This window comes from Scylla paramamosain, chromosome 5 (genome assembly GCF_035594125.1).
Source record: "Scylla paramamosain isolate STU-SP2022 chromosome 5, ASM3559412v1, whole genome shotgun sequence".
In the NCBI taxonomy this organism is placed as follows: domain Eukaryota; kingdom Metazoa; phylum Arthropoda; class Malacostraca; order Decapoda; family Portunidae; genus Scylla; species Scylla paramamosain.
The window spans coordinates 23,125,056-23,140,055 of NC_087155.1; the positions used below are offsets into that span (position 1 = coordinate 23,125,056).

At 43.4% G+C, this 15,000-nt stretch overlaps 1 long non-coding RNA gene across 1 annotated transcript in view; it reads right to left on the reverse strand.

Annotated features, from left to right (window-relative positions):
- The window catches only part of LOC135100680 (uncharacterized), a 70,396-nt gene extending 56,072 nt beyond the window's left edge, over nt 1-14,324 (reverse strand). Inside the window, exon 1 of the long non-coding RNA XR_010268870.1 lies at nt 14,269-14,324. This is a non-coding gene — a long non-coding RNA (uncharacterized LOC135100680). The remainder of the gene's footprint in view (nt 1-14,268) is intronic.
- Between the last annotated feature and the right edge of the window lie 676 nt (nt 14,325-15,000).

Below are 15,000 nucleotides of genomic sequence, written 5' to 3' on the forward strand. Positions count from 1 at the left end.
TTACAGCTTTTACCCTTCCAATCTCCGTTTTTCTCTTATGTCTCCTTTTTAACTTCTCCCTTCATTTCCTTTTTCTGCTTATTAACTTCCCTCTTCTCACTACCTTTATTTTTTCCATGTTTCACTCTCTTTACCCCTCTGTCTTCATGTCTTTTTCTTTCTCCCTTTCTCTTTCCCTCTCCCTCACATTCCCTTCCTTTTCTTTGCTTCACCTCGTGTGCTCCATAATTTCCCAGCGCCGCGCCAGGGTGTTCCCAAGATCAGGTGGGCTTCAGGTGGCGGGAAAAAGAATAATTACCAAGATGTGGGGTCATTAAGAAGCCCGAGCGGTGCTTCACGGACGAGGGGCGCCAGACCGGTTTCGCATTTCCACGAATTAGGAGGACTCACTCTTCTCTCCCACTTTTCAGGTATATCCATCATCTTGTAAGGTTTCTTTACCTAATCGTGGAGGGCATGTACGTACCTAGATTTCAGAGTTCAAATGTGAGGAAGTTGAAATATGATTAATAATATAAATTGCTGAAAAAAAAAATATTGTGAATTCATAAGAGGATAGAATAGACTCGTAAATTTCGTAGTAAGGTGTGAAATTAATGAAAATTTTAAGTGTATGTAAAAAGTTGCAATAAATATAAAAAGTGTTTTCATATTAGATGAAAAGGGCACTATCAAAATGTGGTGATTAAAAAAAATTTAAAAAAGAAAATAACTGCAGGCTTTGAAACAACGAGTGATTTAAGAAGACAAAACACGTCAATTCTCAAGGAAAAAATAACGAATGGTAAGAGAAAGCAAAGCTGACTTTTAACGTGAAAAATAAAACCTCACAGACTCAAAGTGTTGACGAGGACGACACAAAAACAATGAACTCTATCTTGACAAAAGAACTTGAGGAATCTGCAGAGAAAACGTGGAGGAAAAGAATGCTCACAAAACAATGAATATTCAAAAGACTTCATCATAGGAAGAGATGAAGGAATATGCAAAATAAGACAAAAAATAATTGAGAAGGAGCTTAATGAACTTTTCAACACAGAACAGAAGCAAGACAAGTCAAAGAGAAAAATTAATGTGGCAAAAAAAAAAAAAAAGTCGGGAGAAAGAATAATAATGATAAAAAAATAATAATATCATCTAACAGAATCTTTAAGTAAGCAAGGAACAACATTCTTGAAAGAGAGAAGAAACATCGAGGTTCCTAAAAGAAGGTTTCAAATAAAGAAAAGAGTTGATGAAATTTATTATACCATGTCCTCTGACGACAGCACCCTTGTCACACACACACACACACACACACACACACACACACACACACACACACACACACACACACACACACACACACACAAACACATACACACGAGATGCAGAGTCACGTAGCACAGCTGTGAAGACACGACCCGAGCCGCCCGTGAATTTTAAGAAACACATCACAGGGGGTGGATGACCCTCTGTGTGCAATAAACAACATGTCACTCACACACACACCCACGCACCCACACACTACTTGCTCTGAGTCAGGACACGGGCATGGGGAGTGTAGGTGTGGACTCGTGATGGGGTCAGCGTACATGGGATGCGGAGTGAGTGTTGTGGATGGATGCTACTTTGTTTGTAGATCAGAGTGCACTGGAATGTAAGGGAATGTAATCTAGACAAGTCAGGATAACAGATTGTGCATAAAATAAGCTGCGTCTATTCGTGCGAGAGAGAAACTGATTAGAGGTGGGATTGCAGGGCCAGGTGAGTGAAACAGGTTACGAGTGTGTGAAATAAGTAATGCGTGCGTGGAATGGGCCTGAGTCACTGAGGCAGAAATAACAGATATAGCTTCGGGTGTGTGTGTGTGTGTGTGTGTGTGTGTGTGTGTGTGTGTGTGTGTGTGTGTGTGTGTGTGTGTGTGTGTGTGTGTGTGTGTTAGCAGGTTGGGTGATTACATAAGCGCGTGTTTAGAGTGGTGAGCGTGAGGCTGAGAACTCCATGTGTGTACGTCACGAGGGGCGAGGTGACGTGACGCCATCTGCATTAGGACATCAGAGTCTCCTTCACTGGGGACCGTTCTTGTATGCATGTTTGAGCAGAGCACGTCCACGCTGCTTTCCTCTGTCCTTAGTTGTCCTTCAATAGTTCGCAATAGTTCGAGGAAAAAAATATAACATCATTAAAATATGATGTAATAAAATTCGAAGATTTTTCCTTGTTTTATTTTGTTCAATTCTTTCCTCCTCATACTAATGTTTTGTTACGTTGTAATCGAACAAAAACTAGCGAATATTAATCTCAGATAATTATTGTAGTAGTAGTAGTAGTAGTAGTAGTAGTAGTAGTAGTAGTAGTAGTAGTAGTAGTAGTAGTAGTAGTAGTAGTAGAAATAGTAGTAGTAGTAGTAGTAGTAGTAGTAGTAGTAGTAATAGTGGTAGGAGGCGGCGACGTCAGCAGCAGCAGCAGTAACAACAAACAACCACAACAACAACAACAACAACCACAACAACAACAACAACAACAGCAACAGCAACAGTTGTAACAGTAGTGGTTAGTAGCAGTAGCAGCAACAGCAAGAGTAATAATAATAGTAATAATAGTAGGAGCACAAGTATCAGTAACAACAGTCGCTGCTGACGCCCCTGCTGGCCGCCGCGCTCGCCTCGTCAATACAGGCGCCGGATGGAGGCCGCGTGGTCGAGTGGATAACATGGAGTTGGGTTTGAAGCACTTGCCGGTGTGCGGAATGTCTATCGTGTTCAGGTTTCAATGGTCGTCATTGAATTCCGGTAAATGAAGTCAATTGTTATATTACCTGATCATGTGATACAATTATCCCACGTAACAGAGGTTGTGCGCCACTAAGTAAACGAGCGAACGATAGCAGTTGGACAGTTTTAATTACTTTCAAGCCCGCGCTCTGGCTGCTAACAAAGACCACACAAAATGGACACCACAAAAAGTGCATCCAACATGTTTTCATAATTCCTGAGTCATTCAGTGGAATCTAATAATTACTCATCGTTGGTATTTTCTTTATTAATCTACACCATCATTACTTCTATCTTTGGGACACGCTTTAACGGCGTAATGATCACATCTTAACGGTTACATACACACTAACCACTACAAGACGATGTCACAACTTAATATTTGCTGAAGTAACTGTAGCCTCCCTCCACTGTTTTTGTTCTTTTTTTGACTAAGCGAATGCAGACGTGCCTAATTTGCCTCCTCCTGCCACAACCACTCTCATTTCTCCTCCTCCTCCACGCAAAGCTACCATTACCCTCCCAACTCTCCCGCCGAGGCAACAAGGAGCCGCGAGACAGGGCAAGGAGAGAGAGAGAGAGAGAGAGAGATGAGAGGAGAGAGAGAGAGAGAGAGAGGAGAGAGAGAGAGAGAGAGAGAGGAGAGAGAGAGGGCGGGGGGGGGAAGAGGGAGTGGTGGAGCGAGAAGGGTTGAATTCGCCACACAAAGCAGCCTTTCACTTCACAGTCACCGTTTCTCAAGTTATTTGGATGTTATTTTTAGGCTCCAGCGTTTGTTGCGGGGCGAGAGAGTTACGGCGGCGGGCGGCGGTGTTAGTGGCTTTAGTGGTGGTGGCGGTGGTGGTGGTGGTGGCTTTATGATGGAGGAGACGCCGTGGGAGTGTGAGGAGCGTCATAGGAACAATGAAGGTTTAGGACGAAATTAACATCTCGCTAATGCACGACAGGATAACAGCTTCCTCTCCAAGGGTCCCACGAGGCTTCCTGTGTCAGGGCAGCTTGTTGGCAGCAATTAGGAGGAGGAGGAGGAGGAGGAGGAGGAGGAGGAGGAGGAGGAGGAGGGAGGAGGAGGAGGGAGGAGGAGAAGAGGCAAGAAGGAAAGCGAATAGGCTGAAAAGCTTTTGTTTCCCTTGAATTATTGTTCATTACATTAGTGTGTGTGTGTGTGTGTGTGTGTGTGTGTGTGTGTGTGTGTGTGTGTGTGTGTGTGTGTGTGTGGTGTGTGTGTGTGTGTGTGTGTGTGTGTGTTGTGAGTGTACATTTAAGGTAAACAAAACAAAAAGTGAAGAGACGACATGAGTGAAGGGGATACCTACAGCAAACACACACACACACACACACACACACACACACACACACACACACACACACACACAATATGCATACATACATACACGAGTGGCTCAATAAAGGCGTGCATCTTGACCTTTGAGGAGAATAATTGCTGGTCTTTTAGGCACCCAGTGTTGGCTGGACGTTTGGAGGCGACGAAGAAAGGAGGACGAAAGTTCCAAGCAAACCAAAACAACGCAAAGTTTCGCTCAGGGAGTAAACTTGTCTTGTATGTGTCAGCTTGGGTCTCTAGTTTCTTCTTTAGATGCTGCATAGCGTCGTATCTCTCTCCTCTCTCTCTCTCTCTCTCTCTCTCCCTCTCTCTCTCTCTCTCTCTCTCTCTCTCTCTCTCTCTCTCTCTCTCTCGTTGATTTCTTTGTATTTATTCCCTTTAATTTATACTAATTTGTATTTCTGCTAGGCTCACAGAAGGTTTTCTTATAAGTCATGCTTCTTCTTCTTCTTCTTCTTCTTCTTCTTCTTCTTCTTCTTATTATTATTATTATTATTATTACTATTATCATTATTAATATTGTTCCTCCTCCTCCTCCTCCTTCTTCTCCTCCTCCTCCTCCTCCTCTTCCTCCTCCTCCTCCATCTCCTCCTCCTGTATTGTAAGAGGAATGACAGTTGCTATTCAATGTCAGTGTTGTTATCTGATTACTAGATAAGCCTGTCAATTAACATTTTTTCTTTATCAATGCATGTCTGTCTGTCTGTCTCTCTATTTGTAAGTCTCTCTCTCTCTCTCTCTCTCTCTCTCTCTCTCTCTCTCTCTCTCTCTCTCTCTCCTCTCTCTCTCTCTCTCTCTCTCTCTCTCTGTGTGTGTGTTTGTGTGTGTGTGTGTACGTGTGTATGTATGTGTGTGTGTGTGTGTGTGTGTGTGTGTGTGTGTGTGTGTGTGTGTGTGTGTGTGTGTGTGTGTGTGTGTGTGTGTGTGTGTGCGCGTGCTGGTGGTCGCCTGTGACAATCCTTAAATTGAGGCGGGAGACAGTCTGCCTTGCGTGCGTCGACCAAGATGCAAATTACGGCTGCTGTCCTGAATATAATTTGCGGCACACTGTTGCCGGCCCCGCGGGAGGCGACGAGGGACGGGGCCAATACAGGGAACTGGTATGCTGGTGGTGGTGGTGGTGTTGGTGCTTTGCGAGTGGTGGAGGTGCTTGTTGTGATGATTGTGGTGGATAGTGCTCTCTCTCTCTCTCTCTCTCTCTCTCTCTCTCTCTCTCTCTCTCTCTCTCTCTCTCTCTCTCTCTCTCTCTGCACATTACACTGTATTACTTCTCAACACAGCATAATGTAAATGGTCAGTTACGTCACGAGCTGAGATATTTCTAATCTAATTGTCTTACCTCTCCTGTTCTTGTCCACCTTCTTCTACAATGAATAAGTGATCACTAATGTAGTCAATACCTAAGAGAGGCATAAGGATCTGCCAATGTTTGTTGACCTTTATAATCTTCCGTAATGTATCACTTCCTTTCTTTTAACCAGAATCACACAAGTAATGGAACATGATAAGGATATCCAGGCGTTGCTTACACGATCCTCAAAGTGAAAATAACGATAGTGAATCTCTCTCTCTCCTCTCTCTCTCTCTCTCTCTCTCTCTCTCTCTCTCTCTCTCTCTCTCTCTCTCTCTCTCTCCTCTCTCTCTCTCTCTCTCTCTCTTTCTTCTCCCTTCCCTCACTCTTGCCACTTTCCATCCTCATCTCCTGACAGTTTCAACAAAGTCCTCGTCCAAGCTTAAACGGAAATCTATATGCTGTTGAGGCGCCGATCAACACCCTAACTCAGTGCGTGTGTGTGTGTGTGTGTGTGTGTGTGTGTGTGTGTGTGTGTGTGTGTGTGTGTGTGTGTGTGTGTGTGTGTGTGTGTGTGTGTGTGTAAAGGAAATAATAATATAACGCCTGAACTGTTGAAAACCAAGTAGCAACAGATTTGCATAATGTGATTTAATATTTTCCATCTCTTATTTCTGAAACTGCATCCTCTGCGTGTAAATTAATACAAAGTAGTAAATCGTCCGAAGTGAATATTATTATATAAGCTACTGAATAGAATGTTAGCTGCTAATTACATTAAGAGAATTTTGATACATCATTGAAGGATCTTATATTTTCATGACACTTATCGACAAAGAATACGATTATTTTTTGAGGTGAATATTATGGAAAAATTTTGTTTTCACTTGATCGACAAATGAAGGTAACATAAATTTGAAACATTTTTGACAGCAGGAGCAGCAGATAGAGGAGGAGGAGGAGGAGGAGGAGGAGGAGGAGGAGGAGGAGGAGGAGGATAAGCAATGGGAAGGGAAGAGCGAGAAGGTCCACATGAAAGGAGGACATCAAGGAGGCAACAAAAGAGCGTAAGTAAAACATGAGTAGCGGGAGAGGAGTGGGTGGTTACCAGGTCGTGGCAATAAAGAGCAACTCAACGATTCCAGCGGCCAGCCTCCGCCGCCGCTCGTCTGGTGATGTATGGTCGTCATCAGCTTAAAGTACCGGGCATGCCTCACTCTAATGGCCGCCTCCCGCCCTCGTTTGTCCGCATTGGTCTCATTACCGCATGTTACCCTCCTCCTCCCCTCCCCAACACGCCCCCGCCTCCCTCCCCCCGCTATGCCTCCTTCCCTTTGCTCTCCTCCCTACTTATCTTCTTACTCTCTTCCCATCTCCTCCAATCTCCCATCTTCCATTATTCTACCGTCATTGCACACCCTCGCCAACTGCTGACTAAACTAGATTACTGAGATTTTGGGCCAACATCGTGATTTTGAAGTGTGTGTGTGTTGTAGTTTTAACACAACCCACAGACGAGCTCAGTCATATTCACTCTGACCTTTTCATAACATGTGTTTTGTTCCATTTTTATCACCAGCAACCTTTCCACCAAATCAAATGTTGCTCCTCTTAATGTCACTATCCGGGCGTTTTTTCCTTCTGTAATTACTACGACGGCTTCCTCGCATCGTTCGCTGTAAATCTTCGTGTGAGGAATTGAGAGTCGACTTTTATCCCCCATTTGACCTGACTCCATTAATTTGGCAGCCCTTGTCGTCGGTCCAAAGGCAAAGAGAAGTGCGTCGCGTCAATATTGGCAAGCCGGGCACAGGGTTTACGGCGGGGCTGGGGAGCGACGCCGCAGCAGCTTAAGGAGATTAACTGCTGTCTGATGCTCTTTCATTTTCGGTATTGCTCGCCGTCCACAAAGTACCGCGGGAGTGTTTCCTTAAGAGAGTCTAGAGTTTTTGGTGTAAAGAAAACTTCTGCACTTCCCGCCGGTCAATGTGACGTCAGTAATTTCGTTAACAGTTTTCCAAATTTTCTTTAAAATATATTAGTTGACTGACAGCAGCTGCCAGACTCCCCTCCTCTCCCTCCTCCTCCCCCTGGCGGAGCTTATTTCGACCTTAATGTATTTAATGCCAGGTAGTCCAGGCGAGCTGAAAAAATCACTTTCATCTAGACGACTTACTCCTTCCCAGGAACGCTCAGACTTTTGCTCTCCTTCTGTTTCTTATTTCTGTCTCTGATCTCTGTCCGCCGCCCCCGTTAATCAAAGCTTCCAAGATTTTGTTATTCTTGCTCTTGTGTTTTTTTTTTTTTTTATCAGAGAATCCTTTCACAAAATTGTTTATGGAAAGATTCAGGGCACGCCTGACTGAAAACACCAGGATGGCCAAGCAGGATTATATTGTGCTTTCTTACTTATCTATCTATTTATTGTTCGAGACCGAGTCCTCGTCATTAATTATGATAATTATGTTCTGTAAGTGGCATTACATATCTTAACAGGAAGGATGATCCCTTTATCTATAATTTATAATGTCATGTTCCTCTGTCATCAAGGCGTGACTCACAGGTCACATGAAGCCACTCAATGATGTGTTCGGTTGGTGCCAAGTCGAGATAATAAGCACATGTACTGACGAGGCCACCACGCCGACGCTTTAAAAACCTTCCCTACTCCCTCTCCAACTACATAAGGAGAAAATCAAGCTATGGATACATTTCGAAGGGAAATCGATATCTCGTACAGTTGTATTTGCTAAGCGCAATCAGGCCAGAGGGAAGTCGTGAGGGAGTTGGTCCAGTTGCCGCGATTTTATTCACTACAAAATAATACAACCTGTGTCTCGGCACAAAATTTGCCCTTAAAAAACATTTCAAACTTACAACTTTTTCTGTGGTGCCGTAAACTCAATCACTGAGGTTTCAATTTTAACTCTTCCATCACATATTTGCCGTTTGTGGCATGTGACTTCTGTAAGTGTCGTTGTTACACTACAAGATGACTCGCCTGAAGGAGTAACTGATAAGACATGTGCACACAACAGCTTTCCATTCATTATACAAAAGTCTTCTGTCCAGAAAACATGTTACACTTCTTGTACCGAGGAGCAGCAACAAATTGTACGGTGCTGCCGGCAGAAAAGCTCAACAACTTGTTTCTCAGTTATACGGACGTCACGTTTTTCATTGGTTGAACGATTATAAAAGTTCGCCCACCGCTCAGGCCACTCGCTGGGTCGTGAGGGTAAGTGCCTGAATTTATGTAGTGGAACTTATCAGTTTTGCTATTTCTTAGGTTCATAGTAAAAACAGAGTAAATAGAGTAATAATTAACATATAAGACCTTAATATCCGAAAACTTGAGAAGAATTACACAATTTCACAGTTACGTGAAATTCGAGCTACAAGAAACACCCCACCATTTTATTTTCTAATCTCACATAATTCTCAAGCGACTTCGAAACTGTGTGTGAGTTGTTCTGTAAACGTGTTCATTGCGATCCTTTCCCGGGGCACCTGTGCCATCCGTCAAGCGGGTAATGACGAAGGGAGGGGCGGGGGGCACCTCGCTGAGCTACAACACACTGCTTCACCCGCAAGGGAACCAGGAATCCTTCCCGTACGGAAAGGGCAGAAGGGTCGCCGCCCCCTCGCCCTCACCTTTACCCTGGTGGCTCACGTCAGGGGGTGATCCTTTCCCCTGCGCATGTCTCACTTTCTGAGCGGGAAATAAATCAGGTTATCCTCTTCCCTCCTGGAGATGCAACTTCCCCGCTTCACCGCTCCGCTGCACTCCGCTAACAAATGAACCGCGGAAAACGCTCCAATCGGCGCGCTCCCCCGCCCCGCCCATTAATTTCGTCAGGTTTTCCGGCCGCCCGTCAGGTTGTGGAGGGAGACGGGAAGGAGCGCTCCTCATTAATCTTGGAATAATGATCTCCTCCGCTAACCAATCTGTTTAGCTCGGTGACTTATGTTTATTTATGGCTCTGAAGAGGAGATAGGGGCAGGGAGGGAGGGGCAGGGGACGGAAAGGAAAGGGTGAGAGGAAGAGGGGGAGGGGTGTTGAGCCAGGAAGGGAGAGGGGCAGAGAGGGACGAGAAGAGGGACACTGCGGAGAAGAGAGAGAGAGAGAGAGAGAGAGAGAGAGAGAGAGAGAGAGAGAGAGAGAGAGAGAGAGAGAGAGAGAGAGAGAGAGAGAGAGAGAGAGAGAGAGAGAGAGAGAGAGAGAGAGAGAGAGAGAGAGAGAGAGTTTTAGGAATTTCAGGATGTGATTTTTGTGGACACAATATTTTAGTTTTAATATACGGAGTGACACGAGAGTAAGTGAGGATTATTATTATTGGGGGAGGAGGGCAATTTGAGTAATAGGATAAGAAAATGTGTGCTATAGTTCTGGCCAGGCATTGATGGTTACTTTTGTGCCGATAAACTGCAGGTACTTATATAACACGACAAACTAGTACAGTAAAAATGAAGGATTATTACTGTGAATACTAGGATTCCAACTGTTTCCGATATCACTCGAGTACTAACATGAATGGTAGCAAAGAGTGAAAGATAAACAAAAAGCACAAGAGGAGATAAAGAATAGCAAGGAAATGAAGACAGAACATAGAAGGAATTTAAGATGTGATGAACAGCAAGTACGAAGAGTTAATTAGTCTACCTGAGATTTCTCCCCCTTCACCTGGCGTGTACCCAGGTGCGTACAAAGAGTTATGAAAACCCTCTACGAAGAGCTTGAAGAGTTTAAGGACTAAGGACCTGGAGAAGAGAAGCACCAGTGTCATTTCATACAGAAGCGACTAATGAAAAAATATGCCTGTGAAAAGTCTACCTCTCTCTCTCTCTCTCTCTCTCTCTCTCTCTCTCTCTCTCTCTCTCTCTCTCTCTGGTAATACATGTTTGTAGGTGAATAAAAAAGGGAAACTTTGGAAAATATAACAAGGAAGGATGAGGAAGGGTCTGTCAAGCAATGGGGCTTCGGCGGGAGAGTGATGAGGGTGAGAACGATGGAGAAAAAAGAAAGGTGGTGGTGGTGGTGGTGGTGGTGGTGGCTGCATTAAACTCTGCTCCATCTCCGTCACTGCATAAGACCGATGCCATCTCCTCCCTCCTTTAGCTCTTTATCCCTTGCGCTGTGGGTTATAACTCTCTCTCTCTCTCTCTCTCTCTCTCTCTCTCTCTCTCTCTCTCTCTCTCTCTCTCTCTCTCTCTCTCTCTCTCAAGCACATGACAATAAGACTAGAGGCACCTAAAGATGACAACCGACAAATATTAAAAGCGTCCACGTCCCATACGAGCTGCGCGTACAGGGAGTCTCACATTTATTCCACATTCCAACGCGGCATCCAAGGACACCCACACGCACCGCTAAATGGTAACACAGTAACACCACATATGTAAAACTAACTTAAAACCAGCTTAGCACATTGAGTTTGTTCTGTTACCAGTGATTTTTATGAAGACGAAGTATTTCTCAGTTGCTTGCGATCGCGAAATATGAATGATTTAAAGTGTTCAAGGTAAAATGATTCAAACGATGACTTGCTCGCGAAATAAATGCTGTGAGGAGACAGTAAGAGGATCGGAGAGTCTTCCCTTAATAAGACAAACGCTGACTTCGCGGTAAACTGATGGTGTCTTGGAGAGAGCGAAAGAGAATATGAAAGATGAAAAAAAAAAAAAAAAAAGAGGATTAAGGAATGTTGAGGAAGGCGGGTTATTCTAATGTGATCCCGCCAACGAGACGAGAAATAAGAGGATGAAAATGCTAAAAAAGAAAAAAAAGAAAAAAAGAAAAAAGAAAAAAGTGAGAAACAGCGCGAAAGAAAACCCAGACCTTGCCACGTACATTAATGGTGGAGAATTTTTACCACCAACAAAAGTCCAATACAATATGACACGAACTTAACACTGACTGTTAAACGCTACCCCTAACTCAACACTAGCTTAACATTTTCAACACTAATACTAATCCAACACTGCCTCAACATTAACTACACACTAATAACTTCAGACTTAACTAAACACAAACACAAATTCAACATTTACTCGACACTAACATAACATTAATTTTGGAGAGAACAGCGCATCAATTTGTGGAGATTTTAGTTTCTCTCTCTCTCTCTCTCTCTCTCTCTCTCTCTCTCTCTCTCTCTCTCTCTCTCTCTCTCTCTCTCTCTCTCTCTCTCTCTCTCTCTCCCTCTCTCAGAGGAAAACACTTCTTCATCCTAATAGCTGGGATCACTTATAATTTAATCCATCATTTAAGCAGACTGGATTCTGTATCTTTTAATCTTATGCGGTAATAGGTAGGATTACTCATAATTTAGGGGGATCATATGCACTGGTTGGGGAAGAAGGGGGTAGCAGGTGCGGAGGAGACGAGAGGAGGGGCGCAGGGATTGATGGAGAGATGGAGGGAAACAAGGAGGGATGAGGAATGGAGGAGAGAGAGAAAGAGGTGGTTTGACTATCAACCTTCCCAATAAGTTTAGAATTTCGTGTTTAACTTTTGGTGATAATTAACAATGATTGGCTGCTGCGTGAGGGAGAAATGCGAGTTTAGCTTCCCTTTGGTACGTTGTTCTCTTTCTTTTATTTTGGATGTGCCTTTATTTTTCTTTCTCTACCGTAAATATTTCTTTGCTTCTTTTTCTCTTGTATTTCCCATTTGTTCAGTTGGTGATTTGTTTTCATTCACTTACGTAATGATTAATCTTATAATTTACTGCACTGTCACTTTAGTTATTCCACATTAATTCATCTGTTCATTCAAGTAATTCTTTCTTTCTTTATTAATTCGTCCTTTCACTCTTTCACTTATACTTAGTTCCATCTTTCGCAGTCGATTTTTCCTCGTTTTCAGTTTTACTCACAAGCAATAAACGGGTTTCCATGATTTCCTTTATAAGATTCTGTTTGTTTGCTTACTAGCTAGCTTATTAGTCTGCCATGGCCTCTCTCAGCCAGCCGGGAATTTCGTCCTTATATCACCAGGTTTGAATGCAATAATTGCCTACTTACGCTTTTAAAGTCGACGTTATTTATTTTTTTCTTCCATATCGTGCGACTCGAAATTTCTAGAAAAAAAAAGAAGTATCATTAAATTTTAGTGCACTTTTTACTTAGCGGAAGTGGTAATAGCGCGCATTTACCTCTTTCATCCCGACTCTTAGATAACCACTTTTTATACATAAAGGACACATTGAAGTAATATATGAACATCCCAATACTTGAAACGCGAATTACCAGCGGAAATTTTCCCCAGACCTTTTTAAGCTAATTTCTCCTTCCCATTTGAAGTTCCTCGTAATTCAACTCGACTAAAAGCATGATTTGGGGCACTCGAGTCTCGCAGCTCCCCCTTTTTTTTTTTTTCCTCTCTTTCCAAAACAGGATTAATTTATGGTCAAAGTAAACAGACGCGAGTTTCATCCACGCTCCATTACCCGCCGAGAGAGGATGTGCGGGGAGAGATTTATGTCCAGAATCAAGATATCCTCCAGTATTGACTATATTTTTCAGGAAGGGGACAAGAGAAATGAGGGCCGTCATGTTAGTACTTTCTTTTTTAATTTTACTATTGCGTTCCTGCGTGGTTCACTTTTTGTATGTTTATGATGGAATTATATCTTTAGTGCATTGTGTGGTATTCCAAACATACTTACATGAAAGTACATCTACAATACTTCTGTTGTTTAAATCCTAGACAAGCTAACAAAAGAAGAGGAGGGATTTAAAATATATAACGCACGATCAGATTTTTTTCGGAGCTTTTAGCCAAACAGTTTCCTGTCATCATATTTCTTCCTATTCACCATACAGAGTGGAAAAGGCGACACATCACGCGAGTTATGAGCACACAACTCGCACACAATGGCAATAAGCTTACCGGCACTACCACGAGAAGCAGAATGCAGATGATAATTCAAAGTGAGGTCTCTCCTAACTCTTTATCAAAATGTAACACTCCCTCCTTCAAAACTACCATCTGTCTTCCGCTAAACTAAGCTACTCTTCATTGTATAAGTTCTATGTAACCAACTCACTCCCTCTTTCCGTTTTCCCTTCCTCTCTTTTCCTCCCTTTCAAAATTGCCGTCTGCCGTCAGCTAAACTAAGCCACTACCCTTTATGTGCTTAAAATGTAACTAACCCATTTTCTCAGATCTCCCCCCATTACAACCCCTACGTCCGGCACTCACGCGCCCCTACCAATAATCTGCTCCACAGGGAAGAGGGCCACAGCACAGCTTACAGGCCGCTGGGAGGGGGGAGTAATACTGAACACTTTTCTTAGTCTCCAGTGGGTGTTTGCAACGGAGCAATCGACTCTAGCAAAATGGCGTCAACATTTCCCTAAGGACCGAAGTGATGCAGGCGTCTAATGAAGAAATGAATTGTATTTGAAGGAATAATCGGATGGCTTGAATTTATTACACCTTTATTTCCCAAGTGAGCAGTTTGCAAGGGGAGGAACCTACAGTGTTTTATGGTGGGTTTCTTGAACAACGAATATGTAGATTAAGAAGCTTGCAGTTTTTTTTTTTTTTTTGTCGCTGCGATTCATTTGTTTACCCAAGTGCCAAGTTTGGAAGTAAAGAGTAATGACGCTGCAGTCTTGGTAATCTCCTGAACTACATTAACCAAAAGAATAGAAATACTCTGTCATTGAGAAAACCATCCTTTCCCCAAAGACAATGGCAGAATTCATCAAATATAATTGAGAGAAAGACACATTTTAACAAAACGAATGTAATGGTTGTCAACTTGAAACACAACACTTCAAGAAATCCTGCAACACCTCATTCTGAAAAGTCACACTCAGGTAATGGTGAGCATGGAGACACTCATCACAGTTTCTCGGGTACTCACCAAGGCGGGGGTGACGCAGGGCAAGAGGGCGGACTTGTACTGAAGATCTGCAGGAAAGAAGAAAAAAGTGAGAGTTAGTATAGAATTCTCTCTCTCTCTCTCTCTCTCTCTCTCTCTCTCTCTCTCTCTCTCTCTCTCTCTCTCTCTCTCTTTCTGGCGCACGCACACTCATAAGAAAATATTCATCACCTCAAAAAAAAAAAAATTCCAGCAGAGGAGAAAATGAAAAGACTGAAAAATCACACCCGCAGAAGACGCAGAGTAGAAAAGGATAAATCACCATAAACCAGGACTTTATGGGATTTTAAGAAAACGGTACGTCCTTAAGTATATCCCGAAAGAGTAGTCGCGGGCCGAATGCCTCACTGTCATCATTAGGGCTCGTAGATCACTTCGCCCCAGCATAAACGGGACCTTAATGTGGCTTTGTGAGGAACAGAGGCCCAGGGTGACACTAATGGGTGCCGGCTGTTACCTGGCGCCCCTGAAACATTACCTCAGTTTACCCTCATTACCTGCACCCTCCCCCTTCTCCCTATCGTCCTCCTCCTCCTCTTCCTCCCCCTTCTCCTCCTCCTCCCCCGCCCTTTGTGTGGAAGCTCTGCAGAAACTCTGAGGCCTGCTTAGGAGACCCCCTGTGATGCCCTTCACTTTGTGTGTGTGTGTGTATGTGTGTGTGTGTGTGTGTGTGTGTGTGTGTGTGTGTGTGTGTGTGTGTGTGTGTGTGTGTGT